Raw genomic sequence first — 1,899 nt, forward strand, 5'->3', positions numbered from 1 at the left:
GGGGGATGAGGAGGAGGTAGAGAGAGAGGGATGAGGAGGAGGTAGAGAGAGAGGGATGAGGAGGAGGTAGAGAGAGTGGGATGAGGAGGAGGTAGAGAGAGAGAGATGAGGAGGAGGTAGAGAGAGGGATGAGGAGGTAGAGAGAGTGGGATGAGGAGGAGGTAGAGAGAGAGGGATGAGGAGGTAGAGGGACAGGGATGAGGAGGAGGTAGAGAGGGATGAGGAGGAGGTAGAGAGAGGGATGAGGAGGAAGAGAGGGAGGGATTAGGAGAAGGTAGAGAGAGAGAGGGATTAGGAGGAGGTCGAAAGGGATGAGGAGGAGGTAGAGAGAGATGGATGACATGAGAGAATAAAGGACAGCTCTGCTCTGTTTGCCGCTGTTTGGCGTCGTTGCCATGGTAACGTGGTCTTGGACCGGCGGTTCCGCCAACCGACACAGAAACCCCGACTGGGTCCGGAGCCACGGTGAGAAGAGAACGCTCCAGACCCGATGCTCTCATGGGCCTTCCTCCTACTTTTTTCCTTAGTTCAGATCAATCGGGTCAGTCAGTCAGTCTTTTGAGGGGGAGGGGAGGAGAGAGGACGTGGGGGGTTGAGGAAAGACGTTTCAGACTCCAGCGTTGCGGGTTCTGGACCGGGTTCGCTGTTCTGGGACCGTGTGCTGATCTAGGAACAGTTTGAGCCGTTGTGCAGTGCAGTGCATCCAGAAAGAATTCACAACCCTTTACTTTTTCCACATTTTGTTACGTTACAGCAGACTTATTCTAAAATAGAGCTAATTTTTCTTCTAAAAAATCTACAAAAATAGCCCATAATAACAAAGTGAAAACTGTTTTTTTTACATTTTTGCAAATGTATTAAAATATAAATACATACTGTATCACATGTACATAACTATTCACTTCCTTTGCTATGACACTCAAAACTGAGCTCAGGTGCATTATATTTCCACTGGTCATCCATGAGAGATGTTTCTACAACTTGATTGGAGTCCATCTGTGGTAAATTCAATTGATAAGACATAGTTTTGAAAGGCACACACCTGTCTATATAAGGCCCCATAGTTGATAGTGCATGTCAGAGCAGAAACCAAGCCATGAAGTCAAAGGAATTGTCTGTAGACCTCAGAGACAGGATTATGTCAAGGCACAGATCTGGGGGAGGGTACAACAATAATTCTGCAGCATTGAAGGTCCCAACGAGCACAGTGGTCTCCATCATTCGTAAATGGAAGAAGTTTGGAACCACCAGGACTCTTCCTAGAGCTGGCTGCCCAGCCAAACTGAGCGGGGGAGAAGGGCCTTGGTCAGTGAGGTGACCAAGAACGCAATGGTCACTCTTAACAGAGCTCCAACATTCCCTTGTGGAGATGTCAGAACCTTCCAGAAGGTCAACCAACTCGACAGCATTCCACCAATCAGGCCTTTATGGTAGAGTAGCCAAACGGAAAAAGGCACATGACAGCTTGGAGTTTGCCAAAAGGACTCGCAGACCACGAGAAACAAGATTCTCTGGTCTGATAAAACCAAGTTGAATCTCTCACTCATCACCTGGCCAATACCATCCCTACAGTGAAGCATTGTGGTGGCAGCATGATGTTGTGGGGATGTTTTTCAGCGGCAGGAACTGGGAGACTTGTCAGGATAGAGGGAAAGATGAATGCAGCAACGTACAGAGAGATCCTTGATGAAAACCTGCTCCAGAGCGCTCTGGACCTCAGACTGAGGGGAAAGTTCACCGTCCAACAGGACAATGACCCTAAGCACACAGCCAAGAGAACCTAGGAGTGGCTTCGGGACAAGTCTGTGAATGTCCTCGAGTAGCCCAGCCAGAGCCCGGACTTGAACCCGATCGAAGATCTCTGGAGAGACCTCAAAATAGCTGTGCACCGATGCTCCC

General features: G+C 48.9%; 1 protein-coding gene across 1 annotated transcript in view; it reads left to right on the plus strand.

Moving 5' to 3' along the window:
* Positions 1-1,899, plus strand: part of pcsk7 (proprotein convertase subtilisin/kexin type 7) — a gene marked incomplete at its 3' end in the record, with an annotated part of 16,700 nt that overhangs the window by 8,574 nt on the left and 6,227 nt on the right. The gene's annotated exons all lie outside the window — the stretch shown is intronic.

The sequence above is a fragment of the Borostomias antarcticus genome (assembly GCF_949987555.1).
Source record: "Borostomias antarcticus genome assembly, chromosome: 1".
In the NCBI taxonomy this organism is placed as follows: domain Eukaryota; kingdom Metazoa; phylum Chordata; class Actinopteri; order Stomiiformes; family Stomiidae; genus Borostomias; species Borostomias antarcticus.